General features: G+C 39.3%; 1 long non-coding RNA gene across 1 annotated transcript in view; it reads right to left on the reverse strand.

Moving 5' to 3' along the window:
- Positions 1-439: 439 nt before the first annotated feature.
- The window catches only part of LOC125183853 (uncharacterized), a 73,598-nt gene continuing 46,091 nt past the window's right edge, over positions 440-27,946 (reverse strand). The window contains exons 4-5 of the long non-coding RNA XR_010833277.1: positions 1,311-1,413; positions 440-1,058 (exon numbers count right to left, since the gene is read on the reverse strand). This is a non-coding gene — a long non-coding RNA (uncharacterized lncRNA). The remainder of the gene's footprint in view (positions 1,059-1,310; positions 1,414-27,946) is intronic.

The following is a 27,946-nucleotide window of genomic DNA, read 5'->3' on the forward strand; positions in this document are numbered from 1 at the left end:
GGCCTGGGGCCCCCAGCACAAGAAGGATGTGGAGCTCTTGGAATGGGTCCAGAGGAGGGTCACTAAGATGATCAAAGGCTGGAACACCTCCCCTCTGAAGAAAGGTTGAGGGAACTAGGCCTGTTTAGCTTGGAGAAGAGAAGGCTCTGGGGAGACCTCATTGCAGCCTTCCAGTACTTGAAGGGAGTGTATAAACAGGAGGGGGAACACCTGTTTACATGTGTTGGTAGTGATAGGACAAGGGAGAATGGTTTTAAACTGAGACAGGGGAAATTTGGGTTAGAAATTAGGAGAAGGTTTTTCACTCAGAGGGTGGTGAGGCAGTGGAACAGGTTGCTGAGAGAGGTTGTGGATGTCCCATCCCTGGAGGCATTCAAGGCCAGGCTGGATGCGGCTCTGGGCAGCCTGCTCTATTGGTTGGCAACCCTGCCCAGAGCAGGGGGTTTGAAACTAGATGATCTGTAAGGTCCTTTTCAATGAAGACCATTCTATGATTCTATAATATGATTCTATTTTCTTAACCCTTGAAATATCTCCTGAGGTACTTCTCTATAAGGCAGAAATAAATTTGTACAGGTTTTCCAATAGGTGCCTGTTGTGGTTTAACCCGGCTGGCAGCTAAACACCACACAGCCGTTCGCTCACCCTCACCCCTCCCTCTCTGGGATGGGGGAGAGAAACGGGAAAGTGAAGCCTGTGAGTTGAGATAAAGACAGTTTATTAAGACAGGAATATAATAACAACAATAATAATAATAGTGATAATGATAATAGTATTAATAATAATAATGTGTAAAAAACAAGTGATGCACAATGCAATTGCTCACCACCCGCTGACCAATGCCCAGTCTATCCCCGAGCAGCCGGTCCCCCCATCCCGGCCAGCACCCCCATATTAATTATTCAGCATGACGTCAGATGGTATGGAATACCCCTTTGGGCAGTTGGGGTCACCTGTCCTGGGTCTGTCCCCTCCCAGCTCCAGCTGCACCCCTAGCCTGCCCACTGGCAGGACAGAGCGAGAAGCCGAAAAGTCCTTGGCCTGGTGTAAACACTGCTCTGCAACAATTAAAACATCAGCATGTTATCAGCGCTCTTCTCATCCTAATCCAAAACATAGCACCCTACCAGCTACTATGAGGAAAATTAACTCTGTCCTAACTGGAACCAGGACAGTGCCCTTCTATGAATGAAGAGTGAATGTCCTTCTTTACTAATTCTGATGGAATATCTTTCATAAGCATTAGAAAATTATTATTTGTTTTTTAGTATTTTTAAAATATAAAAGTACATATTATTATTATATCTTACCTCCTCTGTTGATTTATCTTCCTGTTGCAGTCTATAATTTTCAGGGTGGGTACTCTCCACTTGTGTACCATTTACTTTAAAAGAAGCACAGAATCCTATGAAGCTATTGGGAAAAAATAGAAATACTACTTATTGTTCAAATATAACACATACATGTCATATAAAATAAAAGCAAACTATATTGAAGCAAAACCCACTGAAATGCTGGGAAGAAAATTACATTTTTCTCTCTAAACCTGAAGTATACTTGATGAAGTATTTGACAAAAAGACCAACACAATTTTTTCTTTGCGCTGAGGGTTAAAAAAAGATAAAAACAAATAGCATTCATCTTATTTTTATTCTTGTTCTTATTGTTCTTTTTCTTGTTCTTCTTCCTCTTCCCCAACATGAAATCCACCATGATATCATTGTGAGATGTAACAATTAAAATAAAACCATAATAATTAGGAAATATCCCTTTCCAGATATTAATAAGCCTATATTACTTATATATACAGGTTTTTAATATGTAAAGAAATTTGCAATTTATAAACAAATTCAACACATTATTTCATCCTATTAAAAGGTCTGATTTTTGCAACATATAGTGTTTCTCTGTATTACCACCAGTTAGTAACCTAAGCTGTTTGTCTGGTTTTTCTTACGATCTACAGACCAGCTGGCATTGAAGTTCCCTGCTTTTTATCCATTAATTTGACCTCTGAAAAATGTCCTGGTAATGGAATAGTTTGCATGGAGACCACTGTTCCCTGCACTCTGCTTCCTAAAGACTTTCTACTTTACAGTGGTATCTGCGCAGTCTTTGTAAAGACTCAAGAAAAGCATGGGAAAAAAAAAATCTGATTAGAAAGTAAAAATATTTTTGCAAGAAATTATCCTTTTTACATAATTATTGCATATGATCTTTCTATCCTGCAAACTTGGTATCTCTAATTAGATGATTTAAAAATATTAAAACTTTCATATTAAAATAAAAAGACAATAAAAATAAGTTTGTGGCTTTGTTTTTTTAAATGTTTTATATTTCAAACCTAATTTGCCACTGCCACAAGAAGAAATACGAGTGTTTTATTACATTCATTACAGAATTAAGGTGGATAAGACTGATAACCAGCCAAAAATAAGTCTTTGAGCAATACAGAGAACTGAATATAGCAATAGCTCACAGCTGTCATGGAAGACCATTATTTCCATGATTTACAACTGTAACAAATAAAATCTTGCTCTTACAGCTATGCCGGGTTTAACCCACAATACCAAATTACCACACAGTTAAAGAGCCTCCTAGAATGATCAGATGATAATGCTAACACTTTTGAGCAGTTTGGGAATTTCTTGTCCAAGACTCACTTACAAATTAGTGCAAAATAACACAGGGTACTGAAATATGACCAACTTTGATGGAGTAAGCTGAATGGGCCAGATTTGTGATCACATTTCAAACCTTGCTGAAAGAAAGTCTTCAGTGAGCCTTCTCATTAGTGGACTTTGAAACTGACCTTCTTAAGGATCTCACAAGATCAAGCTGGTGTTCTGTATTTCCAGCTAACTAGTAAAAACATCCACACTAGAAGAGTAAAAGCATGCCTCTTAGAAATGAATTTGTTGATGCAAAATGCAAACTTTTATCATATTCATAGATGAATATGTTATAGATTAGTTAAAAATGTTCTCCCTATCGTTTAACCTAATGTAGTTGCTCTTGCAAAAACTAATTTCAGATAGCATTATTTTAGGTTTTTACTTTCTTCTTCTGTCTGTGTCTGGAGCAGTCAGGAAGCCAGTGACTGTAGTTTCAAATATAAATACTGCCCTGCAACGTAAGTTGTGTATCCATGGGAGACTTATTTCAAGGCAGAATTTCAAATGACCTGCTGTACATTATTCTGTCTGCCCTGAACATCACTTGAAGGATATTTTCTAGTGAAGTTTTATGGCCTGACTAAAGCTCTTTCAGCATGCTTTCTAAAACTGAACCAAGGACACATCTTGCAACAATGTGTTCAGTAAGGTCAGATCGTTGAATGGGACAAGGGTTAAATTTCCTGGCTGGAGCTCTTCCAGCACAATCTGCTATTTCTAAATTCTAAGACGCGCCTGGAAGCAAGACTTACATTCACCTTTTGTATTCCATCTTGTAACTAGGGAAAAGGCTTTATTTTTAACTGTGCTCTGCAACAATATGTCACCTGCATAGCCCAATCAGTAACTCACTGAGACACATTAGACTCAAATATACTTCATTTATTTCTCAACTGCCTTATTTATGCATGTGTTTATAGACATGTGCAAGTATTTCTGCCTCCTATATCTGGAAGTAGCTGTGTCAGAAGCTAATCAGAGCTTCATCTTTAAAAGCAATCACTCCAGTTTCTCTCCCCAGAAAACTGCAAGTAAAATTTTTTATCTTTAATAGTAGCTATAGACAGAAGGGACGAGTTTTGGCCTACAAATGCTGAAATTCGGTTTGACTTGCTAGGTCTATTTCTGATCAGAGATGAGATTCTATTTTATGAGTTTCAAAATTAATCTGCTTTTAACCTCTTTATAAAGTCTCAGATGGGAATTATGAGTTAGGTATCGTGCTAATATATTTATTATTTTATTTATTTGAATACATATCACTGTTCTGGTTAAAAAAAAAAAAAAGCTTATCTTACAGCATTTTTTTCTTATAATTATTGAAAGTCATTAATCTGTAATGCCAATTCTAAAAATAGATTAATATTGGGAAGGAGCAGTTACTGTTTTTTAGGCTGAGTCTCGACCAATTCTGATTTTTTTGCAGGTATTTCTAGAAAACGATGAAAACCAAAAACTGGGTAGGTAAGATTTTCACAGTTAAATGATTTTCAGAGTTAAAATAATCTGATTATACACTTAGTATTAACCTGTACAATGTACAACTGATAATGATCTCATATGTGATCTGTAGATAAGACTTTTGCTGAAACAAGGCCACTCCTCTACAAATATGTAGATTTCTCCTACTCTCTAGTTACATGTGATCAAGCTACCAAAATAACTACATTTCCAAACTAGTCAAGCAGGATGAATTCCCTATGTAGTAATCAATTCAAGCAACTTTTTGATGGCAGCTTCTGGAACATTTCCCCCCACAAAAGAAGGCACATACATGAGACAGCAATGTGTTCTTGCTGCAAAAGAAAGGTTCATGGTATTCTGGGCTGCCTTAGGCAAAGTCTTGCAGGCATGTTGAAGGAGGTGAACCTTCCCCTCCACTCAGCACTAATGAGGCTGCATTGGGTTACGTCTAGTTTTGGGCTCTCCAGTACAAGAGACAAGTGGACATGCTGGAGAGAATCAAGCAAATCACAACTAAGATGATGAAGGGACTGAAGCCTTTCTCTTATGAAATCCTGCCATAGTTCAAGAAGACGACATAGACATACAGTTTAATTTTTAGGTAGTCCTGTGTGGGGCCAGGAGTTGGACTCAGTGATGCCTGTAAGCCCCTTTCAGCTTGGGATATTCTGTGATTCTATGATTCTATGATTCAGGGCTGAAAGAGCTGGGACTGAAGGATCATGAGGGAATCTTGCAGCCCAGAAGACCAACTGCACCCTGGGCTGCATTAAAAGAGTGGCCAGAAGGTAGAGGGAAGCGATTGTCCCCCTGTGCTCTGCCCTTGTGAGGCCCTACCTGGACTACTGAATCCAGGTCTGTAGCCCCCAGCACAAGAAGGATGTGGGGCTGTTAGAGCAGGTCCAGAGGAGGGCCACAAAGATGATCAAGGGGCTGGAGCACCTCTCCTAGAAAGAAAGGCTGAGGGAACTGGGGATGTTCAGCCTACAGAAGAGAAGGGTCCAGGGTGACCTCATCACAGCCTATCAATACTTAAAGGGGTCTTATAAAAACGATGGAGAAGGACTCTTTAAATAGATAGATAGATAATGACAGGACAAGGGGGGATGGTTTTAAACTAAAAGAGGAGAGATTTAGATTAGAGATTAGAAGGAAATTTTTCACTCAGAGGGTGGTGAGGCACTGGAACAGGTTGCCCAGAGAGGTTGTGGACCCCATCTTTGGAGGTGTTCAAGATCAGGTTAGATGAGGCTCTGGGCAACCTGATCTAGTGGGTGGCATTCCTACCTATGGCAGGGGGCTTGGAACTAGATGATCCCTTGAGGTCCCTTCCAACCCAAGCCATTCTATGATTATGATTCTATGATCTTATGAATGTATATAAATGCCTGAAGGGAAGGTGCAAGGAGAATGGTGCCGGGCTCTTTTCAGTGGTGCCCAGTGATACGAGAAGAAGTAATGGGAGGTTCCATCAGAACCTCAGGAAAATTTTTACTGGGATGGTGACCAAGAACTGGCACATAGTGCCTGAAGAAGTTGTGGAGTCTCTCTCCGTGAAGATCTTCAGAAGTCATCTGGATGTAGTCCTCAGCAACCTGCCCTAATGGCTCTCCTTGAGCAAGGGGGTTGGACCAGATGACCTCCAGAGATCCCTTCAAACCTCAACCATTCTGTGATTCTGTGACTCTGTGATACTGACAGGATAAAAGAAGTGAAAAAATCAATACCGTTAATTCACTGGAAAGAAGTGTGTTCAATAAAAAGCTAATTTTCTCAAAGGTGACAAAAGTAAGGTCACACCTTGAAATACTGCAGACAGTCATTTCCACTGCAGAACAGCAGAAAAAGAAAGAATGTGAAAACTTACAAATAACCTGCAAAGTCAGTTATTTATCTAATCTAAATTAAACAAATTCAGTTCTTAACTTATCCTGTAAGTACCTGTAAGTTTAAAATTCTTGCATTTTTTTTATTTTCAGTTCTACTGGAGCTAAAATGACAATATTAAAAACTAGAGTACTGTACACAAGAAGTAAATATGCTGCATAAGAAAACTGAAGTGCACTATGCTTTGTAACAGATAACATGAAAATGAATAATGCAAGACAGTCTAAAATTGTCACATCTAGACCAATCATATAGATATTGTTATAAATTACAACTCTCTAAACTACTTACTGCTGAATCACATATTTAGAAAAACCTAATGGCTGTTAAACCTGTTGGATTTTTAAATTTTATCTCTGGGTATTATAAATGTCTGTAACTATCCTAATTGCAAACCTATTAACAAAATATGCAAGTATATTGTGTATCAGCGTATGCATGACATAAATGTGATTAGCTGTGAGGGCTGTCACCTGTTGTTTTTAATAAATACAACAATAATGGGATTTTCTAAGTGTCCCATTTCTCCCCAAATACCTACTTCAGCTTAAACAACATAAGCCCTTTTCTTCAGTCAACCACAATTTAATTCAATGAGTCTCCTTTGTGTGCTCAATTCTGCTGTAGGAATTTGGGGAAGTAAAAGGAAAAGCGTTCAATTATTTCAAGGGGCAGAAGATGAATAGCTTTTTATTATCTATTGATTTAACTCATACCTATGAACTCCTTAAATTTTATTTTAATTACTATAAAATTAGAAAAAGCTCGGCAAATATTCAGCAAGATACTGCTGCAGAAAATACTACTATTTACAAATAATGACAAAGACACTATATTTTTGAAATTTATATGGGTAGACAAGGTGATAAGGAATTTATGTTTTCCGCTTAACTGTTTTCTGTGCTCTAATCTAAGTTCTACTGTCCAAGGAAAAAATTCAGCAAGAAAAACATGTAGTAGCTACAGGGGCTAAAGCACGTTTTTTACAAAACCTAAGCTTTTCATAAGAAAAAAAAATATATCAAATTTTCATATGGAAAATCAAAATGATGTTTTTGTGTTTGTTTTTGTTTTCTGGAATATTTTTGATGGAAATATGCTTATACATAAAATGACACTCCTCCACCTTCATAGCTTAGAAAAGACCTCCTATGCACAAAAATTGATATTTTCTACTTTAGTTATCTTGGTGAAAGTAGTTTGAAAGTCCAATTTACAGAACCCTTGTCTATTTTTTTTCTGTGTTTGACTTCAGAAAGAAATATATTCAGGTGACCATAGAGCTAATGAAACAGAACTTTAAAAAAAAAAAAAAAGACATTTTCACCGTGAATATATGATCTTAAAGCATTTCAAGATCTCTCCCTTTGAGAGTCAGTTCTTCAAAATGCCTCAGAGATACCTGTAGCCTATTACACACCGTCCTTGTTGTCACACTGCCTCTGTGCTACCAGCAGTAAGTCTTGGATTAAAACTCAAGGAGAAGCAATGAGATTGGACCAGGACAATGTTCTTAAACAACTGCTCTTTCCTAGTGAAAGGTTCCTTCACTGCTTTTCAAACACCACTGCCTTTTCCAGAAGCAGATCCAGCAGCATCTGCAACGCTTAGCTTGCACTCAAGAAAAAAAAAATAGATAAAATAAATAAAAATCACTACTACCACTGCCAGGCACCTGTCTGTGGTGGTTTAGCAACCGATGGGCAGCTTAGCACCACCATGCTGCTCTCTTACTTCCCCTCCTCATAAGGAAAGGGAGAAAAAATACAATTAAAGAAAAGCTCATGGGTTGAGATAATGACAGAGATCACTCACTAATTATCATCACAGGTAAAACAGACTCAGCATAAGGGAGTGTAACAGAATTTATTGCCTACTGATAAAAAACTAGAGCAATGCTAAAAAACTAGAGCAGTTAAAAGCATACTAAAACCACCTTCCTTCCCCCCCTACATCAACCCTCTTCTACCTCCTCCTTCTGAGAAGCACAGGGGAACAGGAAATGGGGTTTACTGTCAGTCCCTAACTTTTGGTCTCTGCTGCACCTGCTTCATGGTCACTCTCTGCCCCTGCTCCACGTGGGGTCCCTCCCACGGGATGCCGCCCTTCCCAAACTGATCCTGTGTGGACTGCCCACAGGCAGCAGCTCTTCAGGAACTGCTCCAAACATGGCACTGTACCCCGGGGTCCATCTGTCGGGAGCAAACTACTCCAGCACGGGTCCTCCACAGGTGGCAGCAACACTTAGTTCACCTGCTCCTGTGTGGGCTCCTCTCCACAGGCTGCAGCTCCGGCCTGGGGCCTGCTCCTGCGGGGGCTCTCCATGGGCTGCAGCCTCCTCCAGGCCACATCTACCTGCTCCACCAGGGTCCTCTCCACAGGCCGCAGGGTAACTTCTACTGCATGCCTGGAGCACCTGCTGCCCTCCTTCTGCACTCAACCTTGATGGCTGCAGGGCTGGTTCTCACTCCTCTCTCCCAGCTGCTGTCGTGCAGCATTTTTATTTTATTTTTTTCCCTTTCTTAACTCTGCTCTCCCAGACGCACAACCAGCATCGCTTACTGGCTCGGTCCTGTTCAGCGGTGGGTCCCTTTGGAGCTGGCTGGAGCTGGCTCTGGTATGACATGGGGCTCTCTTCACGGAGGCCACTCCTGCAGCTTCTCCCACTCCAGATACAAAAACTTTGCCATGTAAACCCAATCTGCTACTGTAGCACACTAAACAAGATTTTTGATGTTACTATGAAAGGGTTTTGTATTGATATGACAAGTACAAAGTCTTAGTAGTTTGTGTGCTGGCCTTTACCTCAACTGTTTTGAGCCAGAAGTGTGCCCTGGCAGCCAGGAGGGCCAACTGTATCCTGGGATGCATCAAGCATGGCATTGCTAGTCAGTCGAGGGAAGTGATTGTCCCACTCTACTCTGCGCTAGTGCGGCCTCACCTCAAGTACTGTGTGCAGTTCTGGGCACCACAGTACAAAAAAGATGTAAAACTGTTGGAGAATGTCCAGAGGAGGGCAACGAAGATGGTGAAGGGACTAGGGGGGAAAACGTATGAGGAGTGGCTGAGGTCACTTGTCCTGTTCAGCCTGGAAAAGAGGAGGCTGAGGGGAGACCTCATCGCAGTCTACAGCTTCCTTACAAGGGGGAGTGGAGGGGCAGGTGCCTATCTATTCTCCTTAATCACCAGTGATAGGACCCACGGGAATGGTGTCAAGCTGAGACAGGGGAGGTTTGGGCTAGACATCAGGAAGAGGTTCTTCACTGAGAGGGTGGTTGCACACTGGAACAGGCTCCCCAGGGAAGTAGTCACTGCACCAAGCCTGTCGGAGTTTAACAAGCGTTTGGACTGTGCACTTAGTCACATGGTCTAAAATTTTGGGCAGACCTGTGCGGTGCCAGGAGTTGGACTCGATGATCCTTATGGGTCCCTTCCAACTTGGGATATTCTATGATTCTATGATTCTATGAACTTTCTAGTGGTCAAGTGCCACTTGTCTAAATGTTTCTGTCAAACTTAGGGAATGGCTTGTAAAGAACAGATCTGACTAATCACTGCAAAATGTAAGCCCTTGATGCCAATGAAGGCTTGAGAAGCTAGTGTTTGTCATTACATTTTCAGGGAGAAAACAGTGAAAAGGAGGTAGACTGTATTGAAAGAAGTTATAAAAACAATTTCCAGTTTACATGACAAGAAACTCCCTTCATACACCTAATATTAACATTGCATTCATTCTGTCAGAGACATTGGGATGATGATGAAGACTGATCACAATCTATCCCAACACTTTCTTCCTAAGGAAAGCTGAAGTATAAGCTGTGATAATAACGTGTGCGTGTGCACACACACCCGCACCCACATACCAACCCACACACACAGACACACCACACACACAAAAAAAAGTTTTGTATATAGGAAGGCTTTTTATCTAACGATTTTCACTGTGTTACTAATTTTGCTTTTCTGTACTGATTAGACCTTCTGGACTATTAAAAAATTTAGATTATCTAAACTTTGTTAAACAGCTAAAACATTAATCAGACTAAATATAAATTTTTCACTCTAGGATATGTATATGGTGTATCCCTTTTTCCTGTAACAAGTTTTTGAATGTAAGAGGATTTATTTCACTATGACATTGGGAGAAAACAGCAGGGTTGCTGCTATCAATTTTTCTGTGTTTGCATAAATCAGAAACCTGTTCTTTCCCAAGTATTAGTGACAGTGTAGGCCTTTGAAGGTCCAAGTCAGTTATTAGACCAAATCCACAACAATTTTCCAGGGGAGTGGCAAGTCTGAATCCTTCACTATGTCACTGGAAGTTGCCTTCATAAGTAATGTTACACAGAAAGCTGTGACAAAGCCCAGCTCAGAGGAAGCTCTAGCTCTGTTTGAAAAAAAAAAAAAAAAAAAAAAAAAAAAAAAAAAACCTTGGTGAATACGGAGAGAATACCAAATGCCATTCCTAAAATATGAAAAACATAATATTTTAATGTGATACCTCCAGTTTCAAGACAGACCCCCAGACCCCCTGCTCCTGCGTGGACTCCTCTCCATGGGCTGCGGATCTGGCCCAGAATCTGCTCCATCAGGGGCTTTCCACAGGCTGCAGCCTCCTTCAGGCCACATCCACCTGCTCCACCAGGGGCTCCTCCATGGGCTGCAGCATGGAGATCTGCTCTGTCATGGGACCCATGTGCTGCAGGCGGACAGCCTGCTCCACCAGGGGCCTCTCCACAGGCTGCAGGGGAACTTCGGCTCCAGCATCTGGAGTACCTCATGCCCCTCCTTCTTCACTGACCTTGGTGCATGCAAGGCTGTTTCTCACTCCTCGCTCTCCCAGCTGCTGTTGAGCAGCATTTTTTTTCCCCTTTCTTAAGTCTGCTCTCCCAGAGGCACAAACAACATCACTTATTAGCTCGGCTCTGGCCAGATGCATGTCACTTTGGAGACAGCTGAAGCTGGCCGTTATCTAACGTGAGGCAGTTTCTGGATTCTTCTCACAGAAGCCACTCCTGCAGCCCCCTGCTACCAAAACCTTGCCACATAAACCCACTACAATAATTTTAAGGCAGGTATGATGTTTTATTAAGAGGTAAGGGGTTAAAATACTATGCAACTGTCATATTTAAAAAAAAAAAAAAAACACTTTTCTATTATTAACTTACAAAAGAAAAATAATTTCCATGGAATGAGTTTGTGTATAAGAAAGCTTATCTAGCTTCCTGTTCTCAATCAGAAGGCAGTTTTATTAGGTAATATATGAAATTTCAGGAATGAGAGTTAATGAAGGATAGGTTTACAAAAACATTCATAAGTCTTTCAGGTCAGGTGTCTGTATCAGTCAAATGTCATGAAGATCTGCAAGTCTAAACTTTTAGAGCTTTGTGATAATTTGCAGTTTCATTGAAAGTCAGTAGGAAATTACTCACTAGTTATCACTGTTCTTCAAAGAAAGTGCGTGGAAATCACAAATCTGGAACAGACTCATTAACTACACAGAACTGAAATGCCCCATATTTCTAGGGCAAATGTGAAAGACAAGCTATCAAGAACTCAGACAATCAAGCCAACGACTCAAAGCCAACAGCAAGGGATTTTCATGAGACTCCACCTGGAGTATTGTCTTTATCTTTGAGGTCCCTAACATAGGAAAGAATCAGACCTGGTGGAGAAAGTCCAGATTAGGGCCACGAAGATGATCAGAGGGCTGAAGCACCACTCCTATGAAGACAGGCTGAGAGAGCTGGAGATGTTCAACTTAAAGAAAAGAAGGCTTCAGGAAGACCTTATAGTGGCCTTATAGTACCTACAGGGGGCCTATAGGGAAACTGGGGAGGGATTCTTTGTCAGAGAGTGCAGTGACAGGACAAGGGGTAATGGCTTTAAACTAAAAGAGGGGATAGTTAGATTAGATATAAAAAATCAATTTTTACTCAGAGGGTGGTGATGCACTGGAACAGGTTGCCCAGAGAAGCTACAGATTCCCCATCCCTGGAGGTGTTCAAGGCCAGATTGGATGATGCCCTGGGAAACCTGATCTAGTCGGTGGCATCCCTGCCCATGGCAGGGGGGTTGGAACTGGATGATCTGTCAGAGTTTAAGAAGCGTTTGGACTGTGTACTTAGTCACATGGTCTGAATTTTTGGGTAGACCTGTGTGGTGCCAGGAGTTGGATTCAATGATCCTTATGGGTCCCTTCCAACTTGGGATATTCTATGATTCTATGATTCTATGATCTTTAAGGTCCCTTCCAATCTGAGCCATTCTGTGATTCTATGAAAAACAATTTAGTATTTAAAAGAAATTAGCTCACACAAGCAAAACAAAACAAGGAATTAATTCGCTTCTACCCATCGGCAGGCATGTGTTTGGCAACTTCCAGGAACAGGGGGCTCATCACACCTAACAGTTTCTTCAGAAGACAAACACCATCACTCCAAACATCCATCCATCCCTCACCCCCACCCCCCTCTTTCTACTTTTTTACCCCAGCTTTCATTGCTGAGCATGACCTCATACAGCACGGCCTATCCCCTTGGTCCATTTAGGTCCGCAGTCCTGGATGTGTCGCCTCCCAGTTTCTCATGCATCCACAGGCTCCTGTGTAAGCAGTTTTCTGCAACTACTAAAAACATTGGTGTAGCACCACCATTCTCATGAAAACAAACAAACAAAAAGCAAAACAAAGCACAGCAGCATGTGAGCCTCTACAAAGAATACTAACTCTATCCCAGACAAAACCATGACAATTGATATTTCTAATTGTTAATTAGAGCTTTTTTCCTTGAAGAAGAAAAGCTCTCTAGCAAGCAGAAGGTAAACTGTGAATCCTTAACAAATAATAGCGATAATAACAATAACAACAACAACAACAACAACAATAATAATAATACTAATAATAATAAAGGAAACGATCAATAGAGACCTTTTGAAAGGTAGGTTCTTAGGAGGGTGTTCCTTCAATGGAACGTGTTGCATATGATAAAAAATGGGAATTCATAGCACCTCTGAAAACTCATGCCCATCTTAATCTGGGTTTAAAAAGTGTACTTTCTTTCTATACATCAGTTGGAATTATTAATTATATTTTCCCCTTTGCCACAAGCTTATAAACAGCAGAAAAAAATATTTAGTAATGTAGAGTAATTTCAATAATCATTTTAAGTGGCAAGAGAGGGATAGTAAGAAAAGTAAAAGAAAAACAAACAAACAAACAAACAAAACAAACCAGATTATGGTTTAAAAACCCAGGGGATCTAAAATGCACCAGAAGACAATCAAATCTCAAATTGTTTCTATGCACTTTTCATTTAAGTAGTAGATGAGTCTGCAATACTTAGGAAACACCTGTAGTGCCAAGGAACTAATAGTTTCCTTTAGTTTTCCTCTCCCTGCACATCTTGAGATAATACGATTTTCCACTGAACCTAAGACTGAATTTTTATTGGATATATGTATATCCCCTTTTAAAGGTTCTCATATATAATTTTATGTTCTCCCGTGATTGTAGCATATATAAACTGAACTCTTGAATGACTTGGTTAAAATACACCAATTTAAATGAATGGGGTCAGATTTTTTGTATGTTTTATAAATTCTTTGCTATTCATTTTGTAGCTTTTAGACTGATAAAAATAGCTCACACTAAGCTAGCTAATGCTTCAGAGTAATTTTTAGAAAACAATATGACAGAAGTCTTCAAGCATTTCTAGTCTGGACATGACAATAGATGGCATTTCTATTTTCCATCAAGGCTCTGACAAGGTATATTGTCAGAATACAGAAACAGAAATGTCAGAATGTCAGAAACAGAAACAGAAAGAATAAAGAAAAAACTAGAAATCTGTCACTAATATGTTGTTTTTCTACTGCAGTGTGTAGAAGTCCCTTTCTAGTTGGGAATATTAAAATACCATTCCACTATGCTCACCCCATCCCTGGAAGTTTTTAAGGCCAGGTTGGATGCAGCTTTGAGCAACCTGAAGTAATAGGAGGTGTCCCTGTCCTTTGCAGGGGGATTGGAATCAGATGATCTTTAAAGTTCCTTCCAACACAAACCATTCTGCGATTCTATGATTCTAAGTTTCTGTCTCTGAAAACTGGCATGAAGTTGAGCACAGATGACCATACTTTGGTATCCAAGTGGAAGCTATATAGCAGAGCTCTTTTCATGCTGTAGGCTCACAAGAAACCTTTCGGGATAGTAACATAATTCGTGTCTCTGACACCATATCAGAAACAACTTACCAAAACATGGTTCTGGAAGACAATTTGATTCCAGGAACTTGTCATTGTCACATTTAAATTTTATTACAACAGAAAAGAATGCAGTCAGCTCTAACTTCAGATGGTTTATGCTTTGGTGAATAATTGGAGACGTGAGTAACATATGCTGGACTAAAAACCTGAAGCTTTCCCATTGCACATTAAAATATTAAAGTAATAAAGAAAGGATTTCAGCAACTGAAAAAAAACAATAAATAAATAAAAATCACAGAATTGTAGGGGTTGGAAGGGACCTCAAGAGCTCATCGGATCCAACCCCCCTGCCAAAGCAGATTCCCTAGAGCAGGCTTCCCAGGTAGGCATCCAGACGGGCCTTGAATATCTCCAGAGAAGGAGACTCCACAACCTCCCTGGGCAGCCTGTTCCAGTGCTCCATCACCCTCACCGTGAAGGAGTTCTTTTGCATGTTGGTGCAGAACTTCCTGTGCTCTATCTTGTGGCCATTGCCCCATTTCCTGTCCCCACAAACCACTGAAGAGAGGTTAGCCAAACCCCTCTGTCTCCCACACTTAAGGTATTTGTAAACATTAATAAGATCCCCTCTCGGTCTTCTTTTCTCAAGGCTGAGCAGACCCAGGTCCCTCAGCCTTCCTCATAGGGAAGATGCTCCAGGCCCCTTATCATCTTTGTGGCCCTCTGCTAGACTCTTTCCAGGAGATCCCTGTTTTTTGTTTGTTTGTTTGTTTGTTTATTTGTTTTGTACTGGGGAGCCCAGAACTGGACACAGTACCCCAGGTGAGGCCTGACCAGGGCAGAGTAGAGGGGGAGGATCGCCTCCCTTGACCTGCTGGACACACTCCTTTTAATGCACACCATTGGCCCTCTTGGCCACCAGGGTGCACTGCTGGCTCATGGTCAACCTGCCGTCCACCAGGACCTCCAGGTCCTCCTCCGCAGAGCTACTGTCTAGCAGGTCATCCCCCAGCCTGTACTGATACGTCTGGTTGTTCCTTCCCGGGTGCAGGACTCTACACTTGCTCCTGTTAAACCTCATTTGGTTTAAACCTCATTTGGTCCTGCCCAGCTCTCCAGTCTGTCCAGGTCTTGCTGAATGGCAGCACAGCCTTCTGGCATGTTGGCTACTCCTCCCAGCTTTGTATCATCAGCGTACTTGCTGAGGGCAGACACTATTCCCTCGTCAAGGTTGTCGATGAAGATGTTGAACAGGACTGGACCCAGCACTGACCCCTGGGGAACAGCGCTAGTCACAGGTCTCCAGCCGGACTCTGCGCCACTGATCACCAACCTCTGAGGTCAGCCAGTCAGCCAGTTCTCAACCCACCTTACTGTCCACTCGTCTGTCCCACACTTTCACAGCTTTGCTAGCAGGATGTTGTGGGAAACAGTATCAAAAGCCTCGCTAAAATCAAGGTAGATGACATCCACTGCTTTACCCCCATCTACCCAGCTGGTGAGGTCATCATAGAAGGCAATGAGGTTGGTCAAGCATGATTTCCCCTTGGTGAATCCATGCTGACCACTCCTCATAACCTTCTTCTCTTCCAATTGCTTGGAGATGGCATCCAGAACAAGCTGTTCCAACACCTTTCCAGGGACAGAGGTGAGACTGACTGGCCTGTAGTTTCCTGGATCCTCCTTCTTGCCCTTCTTGAAGACTGGAGTGACATTGGCTATCCACCAGTCTTCAGGCACCTCTACTGTTCTCCAAGACCTTTACAAGATGATAGAGAGTGGTTCTGCGATCACCTCCGCCAGCTCCCTCAGCACACTTGGATGCATCCTGTCAGGGCCCATGGATTTGTGTGCGTTAATCCCACTCGGATGCTCCTGAACCTCTCCCTCCTCAATGAGAGGGGAGCTCTCCATTTCCTAGACAAATACCTAGATCTTAATTTTTACTGTCCTTATAAGGACACTGTCTTATGCTAATTCTCCATTTTCTGTGTTTAAAAGTGGCACAGAGCTCAACAATTTTAGCCTTCCAAGAAACCTTTAAAATATTTTCCATTAATTCACTTTCTTACTAATGCTATTAATAACTGACAATTTTCCTAATTTTTACAGTTGTATTTCCAAAGAAGAAAATGGTGAGTTTCACCAAACACACATAATTTAACTATTTCAATGTATACAGACTGCAGTGGACAAGGCAATGACTTGTCTGTAATTGTCACTCTGTAAGGAATTCCCATTGGACTCTGTAAGTTTCCCATTGGTCCACTTTCATGTCTGCCAGCTTTTGAAGAGGTCTCACATACACTGAGGAAAAAAAAAACTGAGGTGTAAATGACTAACTAAGGATCATCTAAGCATTGGACTACCAAGCTCTTGTGCTAATTTATGTATATAACGGTTTAGAGTGATTCATCTTACAAACCATTTTAAACATAAATCAGTGTTTTGACAATATAGTCTGTTCAGTTCTGTTCTCACTGTGATAGACCTACTAGAAAAAAAATATGATGGTGTTTGGAAGTGTATTAGTGCCTCTGCACAGAAAGGGGGACACTAATACAGTTGGTGGTGTTAGTGGTGATAGAACAAAGAGATTTCTGCAAGTTTATGAGTAGGTGCAAGTATTAATTATTCATTCTATCTGAAATTGTGACAATGGATTTTACAGTGGTGATATTGGAAAACTGGACCACTGACTAGTTTATTTCATTGACAATTTAAAAGCTAGCTGGCTATTTTGCATTCTGTGTTTTGTGTGTTATATTTTGTTTGTTTGCTTGTTTGTCTTCTTAAAAAGCTATGAGCATAAAAAGAATATTATTTCTGTCTGTAATCTCTGATATTGTTTCATCACTATCTGTTTTGGGTAGCCTGAAACTTCCATTTCTGGTGGTAGTATATTTTTATAGAATCTGAGGAAAGGCTGTTGTCCCTCTCTTCAAAATGTCATAACCCAGAAGTATCACAGACACAGTACTCCTTTTTCACAAATGAGTCCAGTCACAGGAAACACCAGGTGCCCACAAGGGCTCCTTCTTCATTACTGTTGGTTTAGACAGCCTGGAATATTGCAGTACAAGATCAGCATGAAGGAGAAATGAGCTTGCCTTTCACCATAGCAGGAAGCTTGGGTAAAAAGAGTCTGCTTTGACTTTGACAATCTCAAAATAGACTGCCACTGTTGAAATTCTCAAATATAAATTTGGGAAGTCCAAGAAGGTGGGCTTTATTTATTTATTTAGTTATTTAATTATTAATGAAGGAATAGTAACTACTAAAATCACAGGCATTTTCCTGTCACAGAAAGGAGTGTCTATGGGAATAAGCATTGCACACATTTTGGTCGTGGCTAAGAGCTTTGGAAGCTCCCTGTCTGATTTTGCCATTACAGCCCATTCATGCTCCCATATATAGATGATATTAAAGCCCTGTCTTTTCAGGTAACCCACAGTTTGTTGTGTCAAATATCCAGAGGTGGCACCTGCCAGAGGATTCCAGTGACTATCCAACACTGATCTGGAAAAGTCACTGGTTGAATTTAAAAGCTGCAACTTATCAATTACTGTACAGCTGTCCAAGAAATAGGCCCCCACTTGATATTCACTGCCTTATAGCTTATGACAGATTTCAATATTTTTCCCCATCTTTAACAAAAAATGAACAATGCATAATCACCATAATGTCCTTTTTGCATGATCTTCAGTCCTCTCTTTAAATTGTCACATCTTCTTAGTAACTATAATGTGGTTCCTTCTACAGGCCAAAATCTTCTGGTTGATTGTGTGACATGCCAAGTGTTTTGTTTGCTTGTTTGATTTTTTATTTTTTTTTTCTCTTTGAGCATCAGGTTGACTTCACCATAGTAGCATTCCAATTGAAAAGGGTCTACATAATTTTTATTTCAGTGGTGCTGGAAAAATGGGGGAATTTACCATGGATGTATACTGGTGAGAATAAAATTTTGGAAAGTGAATTTAGGACAGTCTGCTTTGAATTTCAAGACCAAACTCAACTGATGCATTATTGAGACACCTCAGGGGAATGATAAACATGCTTATACAAATAATTTTCCATTTCTGTGGTGCATTTGGACTCCATGCAGTAATTACAAATAAAAACCAAAACCCCATAAAAAGCTACTGCAAAGATAAAAGTGGAGATTGTCAGGGAAAAAAAAAAAAATATATATATATATATATATTTAATGCTATTTTTCCCTCCAGTATAGAGGGTAACAGCTCAGAAAGTCAAGAGCGAATTTGAAAGGATTCCTAGCAGTACTTTTAACACAGAAAGAAGTTTTACCATTACATATTTTGCTTGGTTATTAGCTTTCTAATTCAAAACACTCTGCAGACACAAAATGCTCAATCGTATTACTGGAATAGCTGAAGGACAGTACACTGAAGTAGAAATAATAACTCTACACAACTCTGTTATAACTTTTAACAAGACTTGCATAATATTTCAGTTTATGGATTTCTGTGCTTGAAGTGAGATTATTACTTGCACACCATACTTTTAATTTTTACCCTTCACTTTCATTTAATTTAAAACAGCCCAAGGTTATAATCTCTCCACTATGCTACAACTTGTCTTACAAGTTCCCCCTCAAACCCAACTTTTTTTCAATCCTGGCAACACTGTAATTAAATTCAGAAAAAAAGAACAATGAGAAAATATAAAAGATTATTTTAAATGGAACCTAGATTACCATGCTAGTAAAAGAAATACAGTTCCAATAATAAAAATGTCAAAACAGTTTAAGAATTAGATTTTGCCTGAGAACTGGCTGAATGGCAGATCTCAAAGGATTATGCTCAGTGGCACAGAGTCTAGTTGGAGGCCTGTAGCTAGCAGTGTCTCCTGGGGGTCAAAATATTCATAAATGACCTTGATGATGGAGGAGAGTGCACCCTCAACAAGTTTGCTGATGATACAAAACTGGGAGTGGCTGATACCCCAGAGGGCTATGCTGCCATTCAAAACTATCTTGACAGGCTGGAGAAATGGGCAAAGAGGAACTTCTTGAAAATCAATGAAGGCAAGTGCAGGATCATAGAATCATAAAATCATTTATGTTGGAAAAGAATTCTAAGGTCATCTAGCCCAACCTTTAATCTTTCACTGCCAAACCCACCATTAAACCATGTCACTAAGTTCTACATCTACACGTTTGTTAAAGACCTTCAAGGAGGGTGACTCAACCACTTCCCTGGGCAGCTTGTTCCAGCACTCCACAACAATTTCAGTGAAGAATTTTTTCCTAATATCTAACCTAAACTTCCCCTGGCACAACTTAAGTCCATTTCCTCATCTTAAAGAGGATCCTTCTCCTAGGGAGGAATAATGCTATGCACCAGTTAAGGTTGGGGGCTGACCTGCAGGAAAAGTATCTCTTCAGAGAAGGATCTGGGGGTCCTGGTGGACAGCAAGTTGACCATGACCCAGCAATGTGCCCCTGTGACCAAGACGGGCAATGGTATCCTGGGGCGCATCAGGAGGAGCATTGCCAGCACGTAAACGGAGGTAATCCTCATCCTCTACTCCAGAGGATCCTTCCAGATGATCTCCAGAGGTCCCTTCCAACCTCAACCATCCTGTGATTCTACAATTACTTGGCATATTTTTTGACAACTTAAATGTACATCATGGCCCTGACTGCATCAATAGTCTGTAATTGACATGACCAGCCTCTCATGGGACCCCTCACCTCAACTCTCTGCCTGTGGCCCAAGATCTCCATTGCAGCTCAGCCCCCTAATCCCCACCTTCACCTGAGCTATGCTTGTTGGAAAGCCTATGTCAAGCCCTGGCACCTTCTTGTCTTCACTTATTGGTTGGGCTCTGCTCAGACCTAACTCATTATCCTTCATTTGTCAGATGAACGTTGGACCTGTCACCAAACCTGTTCTTCTTGCCCTGATTGGGCACAGCAGGACTGTGCCTTGATCAGGGAAAACACTGCCCTGACAGTGTTGCAATCTCCCTTAACTTGTGTCCCCTTCCTTTGAGGGGCAGTCCCACTTTTGCTGCTTCCTGATGATTTTATATATGACACAAATACTGTACTGCTACTTGGTCACAGACTTAACACTCCTATGTAGGTTAGTCGTTTTTCAGTCCTTGAATGCACATCAAGAACATAAAATGTCACAGTTTAAGCAGTCGATGGTTGCTGAATAATGTCGCCTGCAGCAAAATACATCGTTGTCCCTTGCAGGGACCAATTATCTTACAATACACTGATAAAGTGGTCAGAATGTGTCATAATTAGTAGGTATTACTTGAAGAGAAAAGGTCAATATTCTTCTTGTTCTCCCTTTAATGTGGATTTCCTTTGGCAATGAGGTTAGAGGGAGGGAGGAAATTAAATACTTTCCTTATTGTAGGGGATTGAAGAATTACAAATGGATTATTTCTAATGACATTTGGTTTAGTCATTCAGCTTTAGCTACCATATAGCAGCTCACCAGTGACACATATTTGCAAAGCATAATATAACTTTATTAAATAAATAATAAAACAAACAACAAAACAAACAACTGTGTGAAATAGATGCATCATAAAATAATGTAAACAAGTGCAAATCATTAAAAGCGGAATCTGATGAGACATACCAATATTAATCCACAGTCCTACCATTGTTTCACTATAGAATTATAAGTAGTTAAATGCTTCTTTGAACCTTATTAATAGTATATAAGTGGAAAGTTCCTGACATAGACATTTGAATTTTGCAAAGGTTTTCACACTTATGGGCTAAATGCAGTATGGAAAGCCAAGAATATAGTTAATTAAAATCATAATTCAAATTACAAAAAATGCCTGTTCTAGTCCATTTAAATAAAGATTTACAGCCCAAATTAATTAAGAATGACTTAATAACACAATTTAAGGTGTTATACAAAACATCAACCTCCTAAGACTGACCTACATTCTTGAATATTATGGTCACCCAAAGGTCCTCTGGGTTTAAGGTTGATGGTTTCTGTTCAGATAGTGTTGGGAGATTTCAACACCCTGAAGCCTTGACTGGGAGGATTGGGATATTCATGGTATCTTCCTCTTTGCAAGGAGGAAGATGATGTTTTCATTTCCTTCCTCATTCTTGAGATCCATTTTGTTTATTTTTTTATACATTTTCCTAGCAGAGTCTGCCAACACGCTCCTTCTATTTATTTGCTATCTATTCTTCAGCTGTTCTGTTCTCATTGTTATCTCTAAAACTGGTTTTACCTGAGCAATATGAGGCTTCCTCCCTGTAACCAATGACGGTACATTGTGATTTACATTTCTTTTGTGAGATCCTTGGGATCACTCCATACCTAAAATCTTCTGCACAACATTTTATTCTGGAAGAAAGAGACAACTCAATATACACAGAATAACTTTTTTTTTTTTTCCTCTAAAATAAAACTGAAAAATAAATATATGAAAGGCAAAATTATCTGCTTGCTAAACAACTGTTATCAAAGCTAAAATCTGCTCAGACTGAGACAGAACTGAAAAAGTCCCAAGACCCTGAATTATGCAGTCTTTACAAAGCCTCGGGCCTTTTACTTTTTTACTTTTACTTTTTACTTTGCCTTTTTAAAGGTAAAACCCATTTCAGGAATGATAGAATTCATAATGTTGTTGACAGATCATTATCTAGGACTGTTGTTAGAAACATACCTTTTTCTCTTCATGCCAAAAAGCAATTTTTGTATTCTCTTATAATACAATGTGAAAAGTAGAGCCAACATTTGGATGTCCACTGCAATGATACTATGCAAAGATGGCCATTTCCCTATTATCCACATTTTCACGAGAAAAGTGTGTTCTACGACCTTGGATGCACTTTTGAGGGACCAGGCACGTTGACGCCAGATGGAGCGCAGATGTCCAAGTGGGGCAATAGTGTTCTGAGCAGTAACCTGTCTGAGCTTGTGTGGAGGGCTTTAAACTAGGTGTGGTGGGGGAAGAGGATGTATGTCTGAGTGAAGAAAGCATACCTGAGAACACTATCACTCTAAGTAATGGCAGGGAAATACTTCTGAATTGTCCCAGTACGATCAAGAAGGATTCTAGAATGGCAATACAACTGATTGGGCAGCTGAAATGTCTCTACAACAACGCATACAGCATGGGAAACAAGCAAGAAGAATTGGAAACCATGTTGCAATTAGACAGATATGACCTGATTGCCATCACCAAAACGTGGTGGGATGGATCATATAAGTGGAATATTGGAACAGAGGGCTACAAACTCTTCAGAAAGGATAGACAGGGAAGGAAGGGACAGGGTGTTGCCCTCTACATTAGGGAAGTGATTGACTGTGAAGAGTTGCCTCTGAGAAACAGCCATGGACAGGTTGAGAGCTTGTGGGTGAGAGTTAAAAAACACACCAATAAAGGCCAGCTTGTGGTTGGGGTCTACTACAAGTCATCTGATTAAGGGGAGCCTGTAGATGAGGCACTCTGGTTTCAACTACAAGAAGCGTCATGCTTGCAGACTCTCATCCTGATGGGGGACTTCAACCACCCAGATGTCTTCTGGGAAAACTACACAGCAGGCTGTGAGCAACCCAGGAGACTCCTGGAGTACATCGAGGATAACTTCCTGGTCCAGGTATTAGACAAACCAAGCAGATAATCATTATCTTCTAGACAGTTATGTGTTTTAAAGAGAGAAAGAAAGTAAAAAGCAAGTGTGAAATGTTTTCAAAATTTGCCTAGCAAAATTATTTCTTCATGTGTATTCTGGTAGAAATTGACATTTATTTTCCCTGATATTTCTACAGTTTTTCAGAGTTTCAGGGTCTGTTTTGTCTTGTCTCTCCCACCCACCCCCCATGGTAGATTTTCTGGAACAGGAATAATATCATTTTGAAAATATATTAAAGACAGAAGCCACATAAACTTCTTGCATGAGGTGGATACAGTCCTTGTTGTTCTATATAATGATTAGAGGAGAGGGGAAATCACTTTCTACCTAAACCACAGGCCATTAACTTTGACTGAATATTTCTTTGAGTCTAATATTGTGTTCAACTGAACCGTATGTTCCTGGAAAACTAGTTCTGAAGAAATTTTGAAATGAAAAATAGCTGTGACTCTACTATTTTTCTTAATAGATCTTTTCCTTTTTAAGTATTTTTTGCTCTTATTTCCTTTCCCAATCCCAATACAGTTCCAATTTGACTGTCAGACCTGAGCATTCAGCACCCTTTTCAATGTGAATTTCTCTACTAAGTTAAGAGTCCCTATAAATATTATTGAAAGGGATTTGGCTTTTTGATCGAGTCACATTTCAGCTGTCTTTCAGATAAGCTGAAGTGATCACATTTTTAAAGTCTCATGTTAATTTTTTTGTTTGTTTTTTAATGTTTTCTGTGGTTCTACACGTTCTTCATATTTTCCACATTTTTTTCTTTGCATTGTAGAAAATGTACTTGTATAGTGTATTTCAACAGGAAGTTAGCTGAAACTGTACTTTCAGATGAAAATGACCCATCAAATACTGTCCTCTCCTATTCATCCTCCTGTATGGACAGATGGATTAAATTAGTTCTCCTAACAAGTCATTCAAAAATCTGACTTGGACGCTCACACTTAAGTTCTTACAAAGGCCCCTACACCTCCTTCCGTGTTATGATTTCCCATTTTGTAAGTTAACCTGCATCAATGCTCACAGTCATAGGAGCACATTTTAAGTCATCAATATGAGACATTATGTATATTATGTATATCTACGTATGACTGACAACACAGGATATTGTGTTATACCTTAATCCTATGTAAAACAATATAAAAAATATCTTCAATTGTAATGAACTTTGGTCCTAGAACAAAACATTTTTACAGAGCATATACCATCAGAGGAGAAAAACACCCTAAAGATATGAACCAAGAGCCAGGCCACCTGAATTATTTTCTTTGTCCTGATTGCCTCACATGCATAGTTTGGACTTGAACTTTCTGTCCAAGTTCTCATTTATAACTCTCTAGTTGTCTCTCCACCAAATTAGAACTGCAGTGCTGGTTTAGCTGCTATCTCTAGCTGTGGTTCACAGAAGGGTTTTATTCACCCACAAAAAAAAAAAAAAAAAAAAAAAAATCATTAAACCACAAAACCACATACAAATGAGAACTGCTGATGCCTGTGATGAAAACTTACCTGAAATAAGCAATTTTTCAGCTACATTACAAATTGCTTATTTTAGGAAGTCTAAAGTACAATACAGTAATTTGTCAATAAATTGCTTTTTGAAAAAACAAAAATCAGTTTACTAACAATAACTAATAACATGGCCATGAAATTCTGTCTAAAATATTTTAATGTCAATACACCTACACTGACACATAGTCAAGCTACTTTAGTCAAGGATCCTGTATATACTTTGTATGACTCAATACTTTAGATTTAGAAAGGAAATATACAGTTGTATTATCTCCATTCTTTGAAGCATAAGAGTGTCTGACTTAATACAACTTCCATACTAAGACATTAGAAGATGAAACAAGGTGAGGATTACTTTACTATGCACTTTCAAATTATAGCATCACAGAATGATAAAGGTTGGAATGAATCTCTGGAAATCACCTCCCTGCTCTGTGCAGGGTCAGAAGAGATCAAGTTGCTCAGGGCAACTTTTGCCCACTCAGATTTGGAGTACCTGCAAGTCAGGAAATTGCATAACCCCTTTGGGGGGGGGGGGGGGGGGGCAGGGGAGAGAGAGAGGGGGAGGAGGATGGCCAAAGTTTGAAGCCTTTTTCAGACTTTCCATAGGTGAATTATTGCAGAGGTTGTCATCATCAGGCATATTTCTCTTTGATGTGTAAATGCAAATATAAATGAGACTATGGGGTATTAATTTATGTGCCAATTGGCACTCGTCCAAGCCAAGATCTCCAGAGCTGGGTAGCATTGTTTTGTTTTCTAAGACCATCACAGAGATGTGCAATCACACAAAACAAAGCTAGAAGAGACTGTAACTAGTAATCTATTTCAATTTTTACATTGCAAGGCAATATCAGTTGTAGTCAGGTTATTTTTAACAAACATTTTCCTAACCTGCTCTTAAAACTGAAGTATTCGGTTTTACATTATGCTCTTCATACTCAAGTATTCAATAGTAAAATCGATCAGCTAGAATCTAACTATGGAAATATCTCAACTAAACCCTCAGTAGATTTATCCTCAACTTCACAAGGACCCCTTACCGAATTGGTTAAGTACTGCTTACAATATTTATTAATTACTTACAACTACTTGAATAAGTTCAAAATTATATAGTTATGTGTAAGTATAAGCAATGTATTCAGTTTTTTTTCATGCAAATGAATGTTGACTCATACATTCAAAACCACATCCTTCTCTGCTTTCTGTCCAATTAGAACTTGCAAATGCCTATAAATATCTAGTTTTCCAGTATGTTTCACTATTTGACTGGAAAATACATACAGAAGATGCTTTTCCTATAGAATTCTATATTAAACCATATTTGCTTAAAAATTACTTTCCTATCTCATTCAAGCCATGTATATTACCAAACCCATATTTGACCAAGTAGACTATAAGGAGTTATAACCTGTCCTGGCAAATGATATCTTGTACAAGAGACAATATCTGCATAGGTTATTGGTGCCCGCCATGTTTAAAGTTCAGCATACTTACTACTGCTTTGGGCTGTTATAGGCACAAATTAATAGCATTTTCCACAAACTATACACCCAAGAAAATATAAAATAACTTATTTGTATCGTGCTTCATAAATATATTTTAAAAATATGTATTATTTTAGGCAAATGAACATATCTGTGGAGCATTGTTGCATTCTTCTTGGTTGAGAGAGGTGTAATTTCTCATATTTCTGTCTCTCCCTATCAGAGGTACATATGAAGTTCAGGAAAACAGGAAAGTATACACCTAAGTCTTAAGTCTTGACTTAAATATAAAAAATCATTGAATATTTCTGGAGCTTACTCCACTGACAAAACTATGCCACACTGCACAAAGAAAAAAGGGTTTTAGTAGCATGCAGTCATTGTTAGTACTCAGGTAGAGCATGACCAGGTCATATTCCTTCCCTCTCCAGTGGTACTTGTGTGCTGTAATTTTAACAACAATTTGTATATGCATGCGTTAATTTGGACAACCACACCTATTCACATTATGATTATATTCTTTGATTTCTATAAGTTTAACATTTTTACAGTTTTCTTTCAAAACAACAAACAACAACAACAACAAACAAAAGTTAACAAATCCAAATGCAGTGATTTGGAAATATCAGCAAAGCGTGTCCATCTGTGTCACGTACATTAGCAACACAGGACATGTAATAGACACAGCAGTATATGTGCTACATCACTTGAACTACAGTTCTCTGGAATCACAAGACAGCTATTGCATGAGAAATTACTGTAGGCAAAAATGCAATTTTTCCCCGTTCACATAATTTTAAAATTTTCCTGAGAAGTCTTTCTATTACAGGGATTCTCTTCAGTATGTACACAATATTCTTCAAGAAATCACAGTCAATAGCTTCAGAGTATGGTAATTAAGTCTATAAACTCTTCATCTAGTGATGCCAAGGGCACTAGTGTAGGATCTACCTACCCAGAATCTTTCCAGCCTCTAGAAACTAGATTTGGGCAATCCCAAGCACAAATACAGGCTGGGCAGAGAGTAGATTGAATATAGCCCTGAAGAGAAGGACCTGTGAGTGCTAGTTTATGAAAAACTCAGCATGAGCTGGAAAGCCATATCTTGGGCTGAACCAAAAGCAATGTGGCCAGCAGGGAGAGGGAGGTGATTTTCTTCCTTTGCTCTGCTCTCATGAGACCCCACCTGGAGCCCTGCATTCAGCTCTGGTGCCCCCAACACAAGAATGACATGGACCTGTTACCACGAGTCCAGAGGAGGGCCACAAAAATGATGAGGGGGCTGGAACACCTCTCCTATAAAAACAGGCTGAGATAGTTTGTATTGTTCAGCCTGGAGAAGAGAAGGATCTATGGAGACCTTATAGCAGCCTTCTGATATCTGAAGGAAATCTGGGAAAAAGAAAAATGATATTAAAAACCTCTCTCTCTCTCTTTTTTTTTTTTTTAATTTTTAATTTTAAGGGAGTAAACCATTACCAAATTATCATTATCTGAGCCTCAGAACTGAATACAAAGAAACAGTAGTCATAGTGTACAAAGATTTGATGACCTATAAATGTATGTTTTCCCTTTGTCTTCTTATTCCCTTTCTTATTTCCCTTTATGTCTTCTTTATTCTCTGTATCGAGAATATTATCAGTCAGAATAGTTACTGTTATTTACTGCTACATCTTAATTAATTTATATATATCCTTTTTTATTTATTATTTAATTGACCATAACTGTAAAAAGTACCCTGTCTTACCCTGTTCTTAAGTTCCTCTTTGGAGCATCCACTAGACTAAGAATTTATTATTGAATAAATTTTCCTGAAAGCAAAAAAAAATAAAAAATAAATAAAAAAGGGAGAAAAATAGAATAAAAGAAGAAAAACTGAAGCCAGACTACTTTCTAAAGAGAACACTTCTTGAAAATTTAATGTTTTATATTTGGTCAGATCAGTTGCTGTGTTTTCATTTTACCAAGAAAAAAACGTTGAGTTTAACTAATCTTTAATTAATATTTCTTTGATTTAGGTAATCAGTTATTGAAATTGCTCATGTCATTAATCCCTTTGGTAG

Source organism: Anser cygnoides, chromosome 8 (assembly GCF_040182565.1).
Source record: "Anser cygnoides isolate HZ-2024a breed goose chromosome 8, Taihu_goose_T2T_genome, whole genome shotgun sequence".
Lineage (NCBI taxonomy): Eukaryota > Metazoa > Chordata > Aves > Anseriformes > Anatidae > Anser > Anser cygnoides.